The 18,302-nt window shown below is 36.5% G+C and overlaps 1 protein-coding gene across 4 annotated transcripts in view; it reads left to right on the top strand.

The window, feature by feature from the left end:
- The first annotated feature begins 3,145 nt into the window (after positions 1–3,145).
- ARHGEF10 (Rho guanine nucleotide exchange factor 10) overlaps positions 3,146–18,302 on the top strand; it is a 242,570-nt gene continuing 227,413 nt past the window's right edge. For all 4 annotated transcript variants that reach the window (XM_007476218.3, XM_007476220.3, XM_007476221.3 and 1 more), the window contains exon 1: positions 3,146–3,843. The gene's annotated coding sequence lies outside the window, so the exon portion shown is untranslated. The remainder of the gene's footprint in view (positions 3,844–18,302) is intronic.

Consider the following 18,302-nt stretch of genomic DNA (forward strand, 5'->3'; position numbering starts at 1 on the left):
ACCAGATTTGGGGTCTTGTCCTGGGCAAATGTCTTCTTTTTTTCCCCTTTTTCTTTGATTATGGAATGTTAAAAGATATTTTAGAAATCATTTACTTCAATCTCCTCATTTTACATAGAGGAAGCTAAGGTCCAAAGAGATGAAAAATGACAACAATAGAGATAATAGATTGATTGATCATAGATTGCTAGATAGACAGAGAGACAGATAGACAAGTAGATAGATAGATAGACAGACAGACCAATAGATAGGTAGATAGAAAGATAGAGAGATAGAAGAAGCATTTATTAAGTGCTTACTATATGGTAGGCACTGTGTTAAATGTTGTGGATAAAAACAAAAGCAAAAACACAGTCTTATTATCAAGGACCTTACAATACAGTCAAGGAAGGCAACACATAAAGGGGAATGCAAGGGCTGAAAAGAAAAGGAAGACACATAAGGGCAAAGTTGCAAACAAACCTGATGGTAAGAAGTAGAGAAATCCATCAAGTGAGCAGTGGAGTCTAAAGGTGAGCATGACTTGACTATCTCTCATGAAATGATGGTCTGTGCCAGAAATCCATTCACCAGTTAGAAAAGAGGGTTTCAGGCAGTCTATCTTCAGGGTGAGAAGGCTGCAAGTAGGGAGGTAAAGTGTGGAGAGAGGAGTGGAACAGAGATTGAAATGAGTATGGTGTGGGCACCTCATAAAATGGGAAAGATAATTATTCAGTGTTGACTTGGGACTTGAAATCAAAGCTTTGTAAGACACTGGTTCTTAAATACTACTCATAATTCCTATAATACAGAGGGATCAATTTTTATTTTCCCTTTGATAATATAGAATGGTGTTAGTGATTTAAAAAAAAAAGTAAATTTTGAGTTAGAAATTTTTTCCCTATCTCTATCCCCTTCCCCACCCACTGAGAAGGCAAGTAATATATCAATTATACATGTGAGATCATGCAGAAAAATACGCTTTCCACACTGTGTTTTCATGATACTAGTGTCTCTTGGTTTTCTTCCTAGCTGCCTAAATACTTCTCAGTCTTTTTTGCTGGTTTTCATCCATGTCATGATCACTAACTGTGTTTTCTTCAAGATTCTTTCCTGGGTCATTTTCTCTTTTTTTAATTTTATATTATCTCCTATGTCACATCAATTTTCATAATTTCAGTTATCATCTCTTTGCAAATGATTCCCAGATCTTTTTAACCAGCCTTTCTTAGCTCTGGTCCTGCATAAACAACTAACTTTTGTTAGATGTCTTATAGACACTTCAAAGACATGTCCAAAGCTGAACTCATTATCTTTCCCCATAAATTTTTCTAAAATTCTGAACTCATGTAAAGAGTACTACAGTCCTCCCTACCAATCAAGCTCAAAACCTTGGGGCTACTGTTCTCCTTGCTTTCATCTCAAAATTTGTCACTGCTCCCTTCACATCTCTTTTGTTATCTCCCTTCTTTTCATTCACACAGCCACCACCTTGGCACATGCCTTTATCACTTCTTGACTGCATTATTGGAATAGTCTCATATTAGGTCTTCTAGGTCTCAAGTTTCTCTCCCTTCCAAATCGTTCTCCTTTTGGCTGCCCCTTTTCAAAAAATTTCCAATTGGTTCCCTATTATCCTTAGATTAAAAAACAAAGACCTCAGTTTGGCATTCAAAGCTTTTTTATTATCTGGCTTCTTTTTACCTTTCCAGTCTTTTTAAACTTCCTTCCTTCCACACACTCTACGTTTAAGCTACACTGGTCTATTAGTGATCTTCAAACACAATAAACACTTCATCTTCTGACTAAATGCCTTTGCATTGAATCATCTCTCAACATCATCATGTTCCGTTTCCTCAACTTCCACCTCTTATTTTCCCTGACTTAATTAAGTCAACTCAAATTCCATCTCTGATAGAATTACTTTCCTAGCTGTTAGTGCTCTCCCTCCATCCTGAAATGACCTTCCTTTTACTCCTGCATATATCTTGTTTTTTATTTATTTATTTTATTTTAAAAATCCTTACTTTCCATCTTGGAGTAGGCCTGGCTCTCAATCCACTGAGCTACACAGCTGCCCCCTCTTGTTTTTTTTTTTTTTTTAATCCTTATCTTCTGTCTAGCTAGGAAAATGAGATACAGTGACTTGTCCCAGGGTCACAGAGCTAGAAGCACCTGAGGCCAGATTTTAAACCAGGTCTTCCAGACTCCAGTCTTGGTGCTCTATCCACTGTTCCACCTAGTATCCTATTCCACATATATCTTGAAAGTATCTAATTACTTATATGTTTTTTCTTTCCACATTAGAATGGAAATTTAGGGCATCACCTTTTTGCCTGGCACATTGTAAATGCTTAATAACTTGCCTGTTGACTGATTTGACTTATAGAGACTGTTGGGCAGTTAGCAAATGCCAATTTGAAAAGCACACCTATAGTTTAAAAAGAGAAATAATCAAGAAAGAAGATGAGTGCAGGGCCTGCAGTCAGAAAGATCTAGGTTCAAACTCCACCTTAGACATTTACTGACTGTGTGATTTGGGGCAAGTCAGTTAACCTCTCTGTGCCTGAGAAAACTGAGATCTGTCTACTAAGCCATAGATAGGTTTCAATTCCAAAATAAATAAAACAAAACAGGTTTAATATACTTTTCCAGAAATTATTCTCTTTAAATTTAGTTGCAATTATAGATAACAAAAATGTAGTTCCAGAACTTTTATTCATTCTGTTTAGAATATTTAAGACTTTAGGATACAATATTCTTATTAGTTCACTGACTTTGGTCAAATTACTCAATTTTTAAGGCCTCAGTTGCATATCTGCAAAAAGAGAGGATTATGGAACCTTGGATTTTTTAAGTCAGAAGACCTGACAAGTAACCTATTTTAGTCTCAACTTCCTTTAAAGTGAGGTTGGATTAGTTAATTCAAGACTTTTTCCAACTCTAAATCTATGATTGTTTGATCTTTTGCTTTTGTATTACCTATAATAATAATTATAATGATAATAATAGCCACAATAAAGGTCACAGAATAAGATTGCCTGGGAAACCGGGGAAAGGGATCCAGTTATCTTAAATCCCTGTTTATTTAGAATTAACTCCAAAATGTGTGTGAAGTCATTGTCCTGCTTTCCAAAAGCCTGGAGACTTGCCAGGTCTGTGGATGACTGCAGATCCCAGTGGGTAAAGCTACATTATTGAGCCAGTAAAGACAGTCAGCACTTCATCCCGGGAAAGAACAGCCAGAGGCTCCCAACTTTTTAGTCATCCATCAGCGGGACTAAACTTAAAATGTAGGGATGCCAGGCAGCCACTGGCACATCTGGGGGGGCTCTGCCGGGGAAAGTGGAGACATAGCTAGCCCACTGCTTCCTTCCACAGCTGTGCAAAGAGGAGTCAATGAGGTGGGTCACATGGCTTTTCAGGAATGTGGTCGATGTGCATGGGTGGAGGGGGAGGCGAGAAAGCTGGCTCCCCAGCCCAGTGACCTACCCTTTCCAGCCAGCTGCAAGGAAACAGGCAGAAAGAGCGACCAATAGCCTCTCGACGAGGTTCCCTCAGCCCGCCAATCACAGAGTCCTCAAGTAAGGGGGAATAAAGAGAGAGAGAGAGAGAGAGAGAAGAAAATGCTGCCTTGTAAGCTCAGTTGATCTCCTTGTAAGAAATTTGAACCGAACTAAATAGAATGAACCCTCAACACATTTACACTGCAGGTCATAGCAGATAACTGTGGCTAAGGCAATCACAGCGGTACAGGAGAGAAGGAAGCCAGAAGAAGCCAGAGGGGAAGCCCTTGGCTGGCAGAAGTCATTCTTCTAAGAAACTGGCGGTATTTGAGCTGCAGCGGGGTTCTGATCACTGATGGTGAGTGCTTCCACTCCGGCTAAATTGGGTCTCCCTTCCTGAGGTGTCTAAGCTGTTGGAGTTTCCTAGCCAGCAGAAAGTGCAGAAGTGGGGCGGGGGTGGGTATTCAGTGACGTGTCCAACTTTGGGCAGCATATGTTGGGAGGAGATGCATTTTTTTTTTCCTTTTTGGAGGAAAAACCTCAGTATCCGTAATGTCGATTTCTCTGGGTGAGGTGGGAAAAAGAAGTTTGTTTTCTTTTTTGTTAAGGTTTTTGCTTTTTTGATTTTCATCCCATACTGGACTCCCAGGACTCATTGAACTTAGTTTGGCCATCTCAGGCAACATCAGCAGAATTGCTAGATCAGAGAATTGTGTTTCACCGGAATGGGTTCCGCAGTCCCTTACAAAAGCACTGAGACTGGGAACTCTTAGTCCTCCGCTATTGTTCTCTTCAGCTCCCATTAGGGAATTGTGCCCTAGCAAATATCTTCTATTTACGGGTGTATCACCACTTATCAAGTGGTATTTTTAGTATGTCTTTTAAAGTTATGTAGCTCTTAAGTTGCAAAGCAGAGAAGAAGGTAAGGCTGTTTTGAGAATAGGGGTGTGTATTTCTCCTGCAAAGTAAAGAATTTGGTTCACTTTTGGAGGAAAGATCACTGATGTTTACTTTTTAAATTGGGAAAATATTTTTCCTTCTTACCTCACACCTCAGAATCCATTAATGCTAAGGAACTCAAGGCATCTATGATCTGATTGGCTAGCAGGTGCCTCCTCCACTCCCCCCCACTCCCTTGCCATCAGACACCCATAATCATCCCCTCTTTGGGGTGCTCACTTGCTAATATAAAAGCATAATTAATAGATGCCTCCTTGGCAGACTTCTTTATTACACATTTTGAGGGGGAAAAGTAGGGCAAAATAACCAAAATTAATGTCATTTTCAATTACTGGTTATTTTTTTAGTATGAGGTAAAATTTCTTATTAATATTACTTCTTAGAATAATAGATAATTTGATTTTATTATTTGCTTCATTTGTCACAAAGTATAAGTTAAATTTTACAATGACTTTAGATGCTGTGTAAGAAATATTCAGGGTAGCTGTCATCAGAAAAGAGTTTGCAAGAAATGAATTTTAAAGCAGGAAAAATATCTGTTCATTCTTTTTTTATTTAAAAAAACCCAGACAGTTTTCCCTAAATAGTTTTTTAAGAAGTGTGATATTAATTTGCATGTTTTTACTTAACATGAATATTTCATTTGACTGCATTCACAATACAATTTAGTGATATTCTAATATTTAAAGTTAGGTACTGTTGTAAACAGTGAAGGCTGTATTGTTTTTGAATGCATGTTTTTATTAGAAATTCATAGTGGCTATTTTAAAATTAAAGTATGAAAAACAGTAAAAAAGTAAAACATTATAAAAAATGATTGCTAGCTTTTAGAACTTAATTTTTGAGTTTTAGTGTAGTGATAATGTGTCTCCTTCTTATCTTGAAATCCAAAAATTTCTTGGAAGTTTTTGCACTTAAAATAAAAGAAACCCCATGAGACTACTTGATGATTTCAAATTTCAGAATAAAATAAATTTTGTATTTTAGATATTTTAAAGTAAGTTGAGATTATTTTTGGTTCAATTGGGGTTAATAAGTGATGCAAAAAGAAAATGTAGTGTTAAAATTTTGTGAGGTTTTCACTGTTGGAAAAGCACTAGCATCATGATCAAGATATGAAGTTTGCATGGTACGTTGTACAAAGAATAGTTAAAATGTTAGGAACAGATCTATACAATACATACACTGTGTGCATCAATCCTCAGATATTTCCTAGCTGTGTATCCCTGGGCAAGTCACTTAACTTCCATTGTTTAGCCTTTCCACTCTTCTGCCTTGGAATCAATACACAATATTGATTCCAAGACAGAAGGTAAAGGTTTAAAAAAAAAAATACATCAGATCCATGATTTCAGTGATAATGGGCTAACTTACTCCTGTGGCAAAGCCTTCTACTTATCCTCTTTGATTCTTGTCCATGCCCTCTGTCTTTTTTTTTTTTAAACCCTTACCTTCCATCTTGGAATCAATACTCGGTATTGATTCCAAGGCAGAGTGGTAAAGGCTAGGCAATGGGGATTAACTGACTTTCCCAAGGTCACACAGCTGGGAAGTATCTGAGGCCAAATTTGAACCTAGGACCTTCCATCTCTAGACCTGGCTCTCAATCCACTGAGCTACCTAGCTGCTCCCGCCTCTGTCTTTTTAAAGAAAACTTTTATTGTTCTCTTCTGTTTTTACATTATAGTCATTTCCTTATAGGAAGAATTTATTCTTATATCAAGATTTTAAGGGATCTATCTCCTTTGAACTTTCCCTTTCCCTATCTCTGTGTCCTTTTAGGAATCTTTATAAAGGATCTACAATCATACTGGAGACTTTCCTTTGTGAATTTTAATATTTGGTAGATCCCAATATAACACATGGATTGCCCAGCATGTCATTCTTGATAGAGAACTGACCTACTTTCTTTTCTGATCAAACATGTCCTGGGTAATATCTTTTCTATCACTTCTCACATGTATCATCATCCCTAAACTGCCTCAGGCTGTTTTTGTACCCATCATTGATTCCAACATATATCTTTCCATTGCTTTTATTTTTTTAAATCCTTACCTTTCATCTTGGAACCAATACTGGTTCCAAGACAGAAGAGTGGTAAGGTCTAGGCAATGGGGGTTAAGTGACTTTTCCAGGGTCACACAGTTAGAAGGCATCACTCTGCTAGGGTCTGGGGATATACTAAGACAAAATAAAAAACAATTCCTGCCTTGAGGGAACATAGATTCTACTGGGTGGGGAATATCATGGAAACAAAAAGAATATGCATAGTAATGTGTAGTGAGTAAAACATTAAACATTTAGGGATCAGGAAAAGCTTCTAATAGAAGGAGGCTTATGAAGTAAAACCTAAAGGAAGGAGTTCTAAGAAATAGAAGCAAGGAAGGAGTGTATTCCAGGCATTAAAAAGAAACCAAAAAGTCAGAGAGGTGGAGGAAAGAATGCTGAGTTCCTGAAAAAGAAGATTTAATTTTAAAAGAAAAATTTAATTTAGCTAGATGTGAAGGGGAATAATTTGAACTAACCCTGGGAAAGAAGGCTAGATCAAGATTATGAAGGGTTTCATATGCAGATCTGAGGGATGAATATTTTATCCCAAAGAGAAGCCACTGAATGATTTTGAATAGGAGAATGGTGACATGGTCATATTTTGTTCTGTTGGTAGATAATTTCAGCAGCTAAGTGGAAGATGAATTAGAGAAGGGAGAAATTGGCAACCAGAAATCTGATTTGGAGTCTATGGCAAAGGCTCAGGTCATTGAGAGTCTTAATTAGGGTCATTGTTCTGTAAGTTAAAATAAATAGATAGATTACATGGAGACTTTGTGGAAGGAAAATCAATAAGATTTGGTAAATAATTTGATATTCTTAACTTGGAGGTTATGAATCTGGGTGACTGGAAAGCCAGAAGCATCCTCAGAAGAAACAGAGAAGTTTGGCAAAAAGGTGGATTTAGGTGGCAAGGTAATGAATTTCATTTTGGACATTGATTTCAAGATGCCAATAGGTCATCTATTTGGACAAACCCAATAGTCAGTTGCTGATGTGATACTGAATATTAGGAGAGGATGGATATGGATAGATAATAATAATGGTAATAATAGTAACAATGATCATCACTAGTATTAATGTGGAACCTACTCTATGCAAGGTTGTGCTAAGTGCTTTACTTTTTTCTCTCTCTCATTGAGTCCTTACAACAACCCTGGAAGGTAAGTGCTATTATTATTCCCATTTTACACATGAAGAAAGTGAGGCAGAGGTTAAGTGACGTGCTCAGGGTTCCATAGTTAGTATTTGAGACTAGATTTGAACTCATCTTCCTGCCATTCAACTGTAAGCTCATTGAAGACAGAAACTATCTTTTGCCTCTTTTTTATATCTGCAGCACTTTGGCACAGTACCTAGGTTCTTAGTACATGCTTACTTATTGATTGATTTGATTCCAGGTCTGGAGCCCTGTTGACTGAGCCACTTAAAAGTTACCTGTGTAAACTAAAGGGGAGGAGCTGAAATCCCCAAGAGAGAAAAGGTAGTGATATATGACCTAGGACAGAATAGTTAGGATGCAGTACATGAATGATGACCTAAAAAGGAATCTTAGAGTGGTCAGGAGGGTGGAAGGAAAATCAAGAGAAAACTGTCACCAGAGCTAAGGAAAATGAAATTATCCAATCAGGAGGGGAGGAAATATTGTCAAAATGTTACAGATAGGGCAAGAAGGATGAGAACTAAGAACAGGACATTTGATTTAGGAATTAAGAGATTGCTGGTAATCATGGAGAGAACATTTTGTTTTAATTCAGTGGTGATACTGGGAGCTAGACTGCAAATTTTTGAAACCTAAGTAGGAGGAGAAGAAAGCGTGAGGATAGATATTTTTTTTAACTAAGAATGAACAAAATTATCTCATTTGATGCTTGTATAAATGTAACATATGCTTGGGAGACATCTTGTTAGAGAAAGATTTCAAGGCTGAAGTTCTAGTGAATATACTTTTTTCTTTCTAATCAACAAATGATGGAGTGAAATATGATGTTTTTTAAAATGGCTTAGTTGGTTTTGTGCCTGTGAAATGTAGTCTATGTAGTCTGTTTTAGAAAACCATCTGTGAAAGCTTGCCTGCTCCCTTCCATCCTTTTCACCAAGGACAACCTCAATGCATTCATAGACCATTCTCATAAAGCCATAATAGAGATGGGAAAAGTAGTTATATTATTTAATGACTTGCTGATGTTTTATTGGTCATCTTTAATTTATTGTAGTACCATATCTTCTTTTCTTTTACAAACTTTTGTTTTGAGATTTTAAAATTTGACATTTCGTGCCTTAAAAATTGTGCTTTCCTCTACATTGATTTCTTCTCTGTGAATATATATGCTATTCACAAATATCTTCAGGGTGATCTGCTCTCATAGAGTCTCATGTCAAGCTTTTTCCTTTAACTGTTTTTCACTGTTTTGTAAGATAATATTTCTCATAATCTAATGTCATCTTCCTCTATATTTGGCAAATGACTTTGTATTTTATACCGCTATCTTTGGCCACCATGTCTAGAAGAGATTTTGGTTGGCAAGAGGCAACCAATTATTGTTGACAGAGGCAGCTTCTGAGATTTTTGCTCTCTTAATTTTTTTCAGGTGTTTTACATTGGTAGAGTCCTCTTGATAAAACCCCATGTAGTGGAATTCCAGACTTACTCTTTTAGCCTATCAAATCAGGGCCCCAGTACACAGCTGGTTACATTTCACTCCTTAGAGTTCTATGGGTACCCTTGAAGGACAGTGGGATTCTTCTGCTCCCAGCTAAAGCCTTCACCTCATGTATACCCTTTAATATTCTTACCAATGATTAGGGCCTCACTGATGTTTTTTCAATAAAATTGATATCAATATAATTGATAATTGATATATTAATTGATATTATTGATAATATTGATAATTATTGATAATATAATTGATAATACCAACATTAATTAATTTTTATAAAAAGGTATTTACTGAGAATATATAACAAGAACCAAAGTACAACTATATTCCTCCTTGCACCCTGAGTTAGAGAAACATTCTTACCCCACTACCTTGGTCCTTGGGGAGAGTAGTTGCTACAAATATTCATTCCACTATTCTGTTCAGTTTGGGGTGAAGCATTGCTGATTCATGAGTTGCTCTGTTGCTCACAGGACAAAGTGTCTTGGCTGTTAGACCAGTCCAATGCTGGCTGGGTCAAGTAAGTTGCTCCTCAGGGCTGAATCCTTTCCATGATTTGGCTGATAGATCTCTGCTGTCTCTTCCAAACTTTCAAAACTCAAAAGGTCAAAGCTTGGTCATTCTACCTCTAATACTTCTTCATCACTGATCAGAAAATAATAAACACATCAGTTACAGAAGAAACAGAAGGTTCATGGGCCACATGGCAGCTCATAGTTAGATAAAGATTATCTTCCCTGCTGACCTATGATTCCAACAATACTCTGGGGACTGGACTATCACTGCCAGTCCTAATGCTAGTCCATTATCCAGGCAAGGAAAAGAAATGGGACTTTGAGGTTGGGGAGGGAGTTCCTGGAATTTAGAATGGGAAGATGAACCGAGGAAATAAACAACTGTGCAGAAATGATGACTTAGAATAAAATGCCTTTTCATGTCTGATTTCTTGGGGTGTTGACATCTTACTTAATCAGTTCTTTATCCTTTTGATACTGATTTCGATGGAACACTGATTCCAAAATTATTATTGTTTACTGTATTGTACATGGTGTCTCCAAAAGTCAGTGCAATTTTAAGCTACTAAAACTGAAAGCTATAAAAGCTTAATAATTAAAGCTATAGCGAGACTTTTGGAACATCTACCATATCTACTTACATGTGTACTTTTTGCTTCTCCCAATAAAATGTAAGCTCTTTGAACTCGTGTACTATTTTTTAAAATTTTCTTCCTCAACAGTTAGTATAGGACCTGATATACAGTAGGAACTTAATATATGTTTGATGATTGATTGATAGGAAAAAGAATAGTATGGTAAGAGAAATGGAGAATATATAAATAAAAATGTGCCATGAATCCTTTTTCTGATCTTTCCTCTTTTCACTGTTAAGGCTATAGCTTTCTAATGGGTCTTCCTCATTCTAGTCTATCTTCTTTCCAACTCTTCTATACAACTCCAAATCAATATTCTTGAAGCACAGATCTGACCTTTTCAACCCCCTAATTCAAACCCTTCAGGGCATTCTAATGATTCTGGAATAAAATACAGATTTTTCTACTTGATAGTTAAACTCACCTTCAGTCTGATATTCTTCTGGCTTTTTAGTCTTTTAAAAAATATTATTACTTTTTGTACAGTCTCCATTTCAGTCCGACTGGCCTATTGGCTATTGCCCGTTCATGACATTGCACCTACCTCCCAACCTTCCTCAGCTTTCACTGGTGGTCTATCCTTCATCCTTGGAATGCTCTTTCTCACACCATGATGCTTAGATTCCCTAAGGCACTTGAAAGCAGAGCTTAGGTGCTACCAATTTGTAGTTAGGTGCTAGTAATTTGTACTCTACATCTCTAACTTGTCCTAAGTTGTTGGTCCCTGTTCTTTCCTGAAATTACTTTGTATTTGTTTTGTGTGAACTTTGTATTTACTTATATGCACATCTTGATTCCCCAAAGTTCTTGGAGAAAGATGGTATAAGTGTTTTGTGTATAGTAGCTCTTAAATAAATATTTTTTGGATGGATTTAAGTGGTCAAATCCCTTCCTTCCTGAAACTGTACTACTACTAAATTTTGACCTCTTATTCTCATAATCATAATCGAACTTATTAATGACATTGGTTTAATAATTTTCATGTAAATTAGAATCTATGTTATGTAAGGAGTTGCTGATCTTCATTAGTAGAGAGAATATGCTCCTAGAGAATAGGAGCAGCGGAGTGTTAGTCTTGAGGTCTAAATTTTAAGACCTGAGTTCAATTCCTGCCTCAGACATTTACTAACTCTGTGGGCAAGTCAATTTACCTGCCCTAGTTTTCTCTTTAATATTATGGGGATAATAATAGCAATTACCTCATAGGGTTTTTATGAAAGTCAAATGAAATAACATATGTAAAATCTTTTACAAACCTGAAAGCATTAGATAAATGCCTGTTATTATTATACCAATGAAATCACATTGTTATTCAGTCATTATTCAGTCTTGTCCAACTTTTGGACTCCATTTGAGGTTTTTTTTTTCCAGCATATTTTAGGGATGATGAATTGAGGCAAAAAAGGTTAAGTGACTTGCCTAGGATCAATGTCTACTAAGTGTCTGTGGCTTGATTTGAACTCAGGAAGATGAATTCTCCTGACTCTAGGGCAAACATTTGATCTACTCTGACATCTAGCTTCCCAATGAAATAGTTGTCCTGGTCCAAGAAAAAAAAATTAAAGTTATCGATATATACTTATTTACTCTTTATTCATAGTAGGTACTAAAAATGGTCTAGTGATTTCATGTTTAACAAAGTCCTTTTCTGAGATCATAATGTAGTATAAACAGGAGACTTGTGTTCAAATTATAGATCTATTATTTGCTGACTCTAACTTTGGGAAAATCATTTAACCTCTCAGGACTTCATTTTTTCCTCCACAAAATGAAAAGATTGAGCCACATATTGTTTAATGGCCTTTCTAGCTCAAAATCTTATGCTCTTGTATATTGTGAACTTAAAAATGACAAGTTTTTGGCATGGACTTTGAGAATCCTCTTATTTCCCAAATTTCAGGAAAAGCTATTTGAGACATGGATTCATGGCCCCAAATCAGATCTAAGTGAAAAAGCAGTTTGTTGGATTGATTTAACTGGGTATTGCTTTTGATTTCACAGTCTTATGGGTGGGAATAGTGCTTTGAGGTTTTATCATGGAAGCTCCTAGAAATCCTCAGCTCCATAAGCAAAATATGTTTGCTACCTTTTAATATTCATCTTTGCAATAAGATTGAATCTCGTCTTTTTATATTCAAATCTATATTGGCTATATTGATATAACTTAAAAAAGTTTCTTTTCCCCCTTTTCAGGTGATGTTGGGTGTTAGAGTAGAAAATTACCAAGCCATGAGTAAATTAATATGGAAAATTCTTTGTTCAATAATAGTGTATTTAACATTTTGGAAGGAAAATGTGCAGTCAGCTATTTTTTTTTTTTGCATCAAAATTCATATGAGAAATATAGAACCAGAGATCTACAGATGGAAGGGACTGTAGAGGCCAACTAGTCTATTACCTCATCTTACAGATGAAGACTTTGAGGTTCAACAAGGTTTAAGTGTCTTGTTCAAAGTTACAGAGGTATTAATTTATAGAGGAGAGAATGACCCAAAGTCCTCTAAATCTGGAGCTAGTGCCCTCACAGGTAATATCTGCTCTTCTTAATTACCTTTTGTCTTGGACTACATTCTCACTATATTCTCTTCAGTCCAGTGGGGAAGCCCTTTGAAATCTAAATATATACTTACCTAGTTCTAAGGAAAGACTCTTCCTGAAAAGAGGACATTTTGTGTTTGTCAGGGAGATAATACTGTTTATTCTAAGGAGTGAGCAGGTTGCAAGCAGATAGGATAAGGGCAACTATATTATTTATTTTTCTTTTTAATTTTATTTGGTCAATTTAAAACATTATACCTTAGTTACAAAAATCATACTCTATTCCTCCCTCCCCTCCCCCTGCCCTTCCTGTTGCTGAGCGCAATTCCACTGGGTATTACATGTATCCTTGATCAGAACCTATTTCCATGCTGTTAATGTTTGCACTAGGTTGTTCCTTTAGTGTCTATATCCCCAATCATATTCCCCCTCTACCATATAATAAAGCAGTAGCTATATTATTTTCTAGTTGATTTTTGAGTCAGATTTTTTCATAGCATGATTTGATTTTTTTTGTATTATGAAGCCATGTAATATCCATATTCAGATATAAATATCAACAACACATTTTAAATCAGTATAAATTATCTTAGCACATCTCCTGTCCGTTTCCCTCTACTGATTTTAATAATCAAAAGAAGACTGTAACATTAAGATAATCCAAATATTCTTCTTGTTTGTTTTCTCAGTTATTATCTGTCCTAGCTATAGATAGTCCCACAATAATAACCAAAAGTGAAAATGTGTTTACAGGCTTCAAATTGTAATGTAATATTTGGTTGGGAAATTTCAAATCACTCAGAAAAGTAATTTAACATTTATGTATTCAGTGATTTCCTGCTATGACAAGTAGTTTATTTGAAGCGACTTAGTGCTCTGTGAAATTCTGTGTTAGTAATAATTATATCTATAGGTGGCATGTATTATCGTATATAGCATGCTGTTTTATAAGAAACATTTATATACGATGGAGAGAACTTTGAAATCCCAATGTCTTTTTGATACTTATATTTCTATCGCTAACCGGTTTCATTGGGTATGTATTTGAAGGCCATCCCTCATTCTGAGAAGATATGCTTATCATATTTATTTCTTGAAATTCTCTTTCTTCCAAGCCAAGTTGAAGTGCCACTCCCTCCTCCTCTGAACTGGAAATGATTACTCTTGTTACATTTTCCTGGAGCATTCTGCCTGTAATTATCCTCTGTCCCTACTATGCATTTTATTTATTTGTGCCTATGTCTTTTTTTTTAAACCCTTACCTTCTGTCTTAGAATAAATACCAAGTATGAATTCTAAAACACAAGAGTGGTAAAGACTAGGCAATTGGTGATTTGCCCAGGTTTATACAGTGAGGAAATGCCCAAGATCAAATTTGAACCCAAGACCTCCCATCTCCAAGCCTGGCTTTTTATACACTGAACCACTTTGCCTTCATTTGTGTATAGATTTTATCCCCTCCTGCCTCCCATTCCCAGATGGCAATCTCATTGAGAACAGAGACTATTGTTATTTCCCCCCACACCCACCAGTTTTGTATCTCTCACATCAATCTAAATATCCTTTATTAAGCTACAGGTAAGTGCTAAACAGTTATTCTAGGGCTTTGAATGAAGTACCCATTAGGTTTAAGTTGGTTGTATTGACGTAAATGATGTCAGCCCTTTGGTTTGGAGTTGTGTGTGTGTGTGTGTCTACATGTGTACCAGTCAGCACAGTCTTATTTGAGAAGTCATTTTGTAAATATTACATAAAAATGGATCCATTTTTAAAAATACCTGAGTCAGCAAATCTATGGGAATCTGCATAATTGCAGATCATTGATTCACGACTAGCACATTGACTGCACTATTCAAAAGGCCAAAGCTTAGTTCCATTTGCATGAACAATCAGTGAATCAGATCAGAAGAAATACTTCTTAGAAAGGATTGAAAAAATAAAGATTCCTTTCTCCCAAAGATCAGTTGCTAGGTATAGACTCTTTTCATTTAGAACTAAATTGTGAAAAGCATATAGTTAGGTTTTAAGTTAACACCCCTATCAGCTACTTGAATGGTGTTTTGACATTTATTTTAGTTGATGATTAATTGAAGTTATACATGGTGCTGCATTTTAAATAACTGCAAATGATTTAGGTAGATTAGTCTTGAGGCAAGGATCAAAGTTATATTTCAGTGACTTCCTGAGCTCATAGGTACATATCTTGAGCCATGAGAAAAAAGATAAATATCAGTACCTTTAGATATAGGCCATCTCTGTGCTTATTCTATTCTTGTAGCAGGATGTTTGGAATACAGGAAATACTTGTTGCAAACTCTTATGAGCAGTTTTCATTTTTTTTCTCTGTATGATGTAGGAAAATATTTTGCCAAATGTTTATGCAATGTAGTAAAATCAGAGAGGGGGAAAAGTAAATGGCATAAAATTGGGTCTATGTAGCAATGATCCAAGACTATATTTGCATGTACATTGGTTATCTCGTAAATGATTCATTTTTCTTATGTTGTGAAATCACTTTTACTATCAATGGCCTTGAAGTTCCCTTCAAGCTATAACTCTGATTATATACACTTTTCTTATACAGTGGAGGGTTCACTTGGCTATGGTTAGTAGACTATTTCAGAGGAACTAGGGAGTCATTTCACAGAATCATAGAATTTTAGACTTCAGCAGTCATACAAGTTGATCTCTGTCTAAAAAAGAATAGCTAAACAAGTTGTGGCATGTAATTATGATGGAATATTCCTGAAACATAAGAAGTGACAACCATGTTAGTTTTGGAAAAACATAGAAAGACCTACATGAAGTTATGAAGAGTGAAACAAGCAGCACCAAGAGAACATGATATATAGCAACAGAACTACTGTTTGAAGAATGACTTGTATGTATCTATCGCCAGAGAAAGAACTGATAAATGGAAATCAATAAGACATAGTTTTATATATACATATATTTTTGTCAAGTGATACAGCTCTAATAGGGAGAGAGGAGGATGGGAATTAAGAAGTATTTTAGTGTGACAAACTAATTTTTTTTTAAAAAGAATCTCTCTCTACATCATATCTAATAGATATATAGTTCAGCCTCTTGATGACCACTTGATGACTTGAGTAGTAGTTGCCTTGGTGGTAGGAATCTTCTACCTCTTGAGGCAATCATTTTGCTTGGTGAGAGTTCTAATTCAATCATTTAGTGGATCAGTAAGCAATTTTTAAAAGCTTATTGTTTGCCAGGTACTGTGTTATGCACTAGGGGACAGAAAGCAAAGCAAACACAGACCCTGCTCTCAAGGAGCTGATGGTTTTTTTTTTTAAACCCTTACCTTCCATCTTGGAGTCAATACTGTGTATTGGCTCCAAGGCAGAAGAGTGGCAAGGGCTAGGCAATGAGGGTCAAGTGACTTGCCCAGGGTCACACAGCTGGGAAGTGTCTGAGGCCAGATTTGAACCTAGGACCTCCCATCTCTAGGCCAGGCTCTCCATCCACTGAGCTACCCAGCTGCCCCCGGGCTCACAGTTCAATGAGGTAGAAAACATGAGAGTAGGGCAAGTTGAAGGATGGGTGTGTTCAGAAGGGAAGGAAGAAATGTATTCTCTTTTGGACAATTTTAAAATGTCTATAGGACCTCCAATTGGAGAAGACAAAAATGGGCAATTGACTGAAACCCAGGAGAGAGACTATAAAATTGGATCTAGAGATCTGGAAATAATTTATAAAGGAATAAATATTGAACCTATGGAATCTGATAGATCACTGAGAAAGAAAGAGCAAACATAGAGACCCTGGACCTTTGCCGTGTAGACACTGACAGTTGGGGTATGAGGCATCATAAATGATCTATCAAAGGAGATTGAGAATGAATGTTAGGAGGAGGAGGGCACAGGGGGAGCCCAGGGGGAAAAGAGTATCCAGAAGTGGTGGTGAGCAATGTCAAATACTGCAGGGATATCAAGAAGCCTGGATATTGAGGAAAGATCATGATGTTTGCAAATTGAGAAATCATTGGTTACCTTGGAGAGCAGTTTCTTTTGAGTGTTGAAGTCAGAACTGAGTCTTGTCAGTGAGGTGAGTGGAAATAAAGATAAATTAGTATAACCGGATTTCTCTAGAAATTTGGTTATAAAAAACTTTGGGCCTTTGGGTTTGACAATAGGGTGAAGGAAACATTTTTAAGGATTGGGGAAACCTGGGCTTGCTTCGCAGCAGAGAAAGAACCAATAGAAAAGGGTGAGAGTAGTACAGATTAGGGAGAGAGGATGCTGTTGGTGACTTGGTGGATTGAGAGTCAGATTTAGAGATGGGTCATCCAGGGTTCAACTCTGGTCCCAGACACTTCCTTACTGTGTGACCCTGGGCAAGTCACACAACCCCTTTTGCCTAGCCCTTACTGCTCTTCTGCCTTATAATCAATATATAGTTTTGACACTTAAGTTAGAAGGTGAGGGTGTAAATAAATTTAAAAAATAAAAAAGATTAGGGAGAAGTAGGGAAGGGAAGAATGATTAAAGTGAAAAACTACTAAAGGAGAAAGAAGGGATCAGGATCAAGTGTGAAAGTTCAGGCTTGCCCTCATTGAGAATCTCCACCTTAAACTGTAGATGTCATCAAGGAGAACTGAAAATTTACAGAGGATCCATTTGGCAAGGTTGTGGGAGTTCTTCCATCACTCTAGCTCTCTCAGAGCAAAGAAAGAGGATGGTCAGGGTAATACAAAGCTGGGTTTGGGCAAGACCAGGGCAAAAATAATAATAACAGGTTTGCAGGATGGCCAAAGTTTCTAGAGATCTTTGCTCTTGCTAGCATCCTTGGCTCCTCCTCATTCACATTTTTAAAATGCTCATTTGGCCCCTTTAAAAAAAAACATTCTTTTTTAAACTTAGTTGTAAGGCAAAAGAATGGTAAGGGCTAGGCAACTGGGTTTAAGTGGCTCATCCTGGATCACATAGCTAAGAAATATCCGAGGTCAGATTTGAACCTACCATTTCTCATCTCTAGGCTCTCTTATCTATTAAGCCATGTAGCTGCCCTGTTGCCATTCTTCACCGTATATTTGTCATCCTATTTTTCTTCTCCCATTTACTTTGAAATCTGTTGAAATAAGTTACCTTTATTTGTTGCTTCTAATCTCTTACCAGCCATCCTCTCCTGAACCTAAATATTTTGGCTTCTACCCCAGACTCTACTGATACTGCAATTTCTGATGTTATGAATGACCCAACTGCCAAATCCATTGAGTTTTTTCAATTTTCATTGAACTCTTTTTATATTTTTACCCTATTGATCATGACCCATTAGATACTTTCTCCTTCTGCTTCAGAGACATGACACTTGCCTTGTTCTATTCCTGATTCTTTAATAGCTTTTCTGTCTATTTCATTAAAAAAAACAAATTTATTTTTTACTATTAGGTGAAATACAACTTTTAACATTTGTTTTTAAAATCTTGAGTTGCAAATTTCT

The sequence above is a fragment of the Monodelphis domestica genome, chromosome 1, assembly GCF_027887165.1.
Source record: "Monodelphis domestica isolate mMonDom1 chromosome 1, mMonDom1.pri, whole genome shotgun sequence".
NCBI lineage: Eukaryota > Metazoa > Chordata > Mammalia > Didelphimorphia > Didelphidae > Monodelphis > Monodelphis domestica.